Raw genomic sequence first — 459 nt, forward strand, 5'->3', positions numbered from 1 at the left:
GGGCTGTGGGGACTGGGGCCAGCACCTCCCGCCCTGGGGGTGCCCTGGGCCCACTCCTCGCTCCTCAGTCTGTGATGACTGAGCTGCCGCAGGCCCGGCTCCAGGGTCACAGACGCATCCAGACCCCCACTGCCCCAGGCAGACCCAGTTGCCCAGGCCCCTCAGAGCAGGAACCCACTGGCCAGTGTCTCCTCAGCCTCTGGTTCTCCTTTCAAGGCCAGCAGAGTCCTCCTTGGGCCACTTCACGTTGTCACCCCAGCTCAGCTGAGCCCCTAAGTGACTCCCTGCAGGGGATGCCCCCACCCGCCCGGCCGGCCCCTCTGCGGAGAAGGAGCCTCAAGTCCCCTGTGAGGGTGTCCACCCGTCTTCTGGCCTCCGCTCCCCACTGCCCTCCTCCCTCAGGCCCAGCCTCAAGCAGGGACCTCGGTCAGCCACCCCCCCCCCCCTTCCGGGCCTCAC

This window comes from Myotis davidii, unplaced genomic scaffold (genome assembly GCF_000327345.1).
Source record: "Myotis davidii unplaced genomic scaffold, ASM32734v1 scaffold880, whole genome shotgun sequence".
Lineage (NCBI taxonomy): Eukaryota > Metazoa > Chordata > Mammalia > Chiroptera > Vespertilionidae > Myotis > Myotis davidii.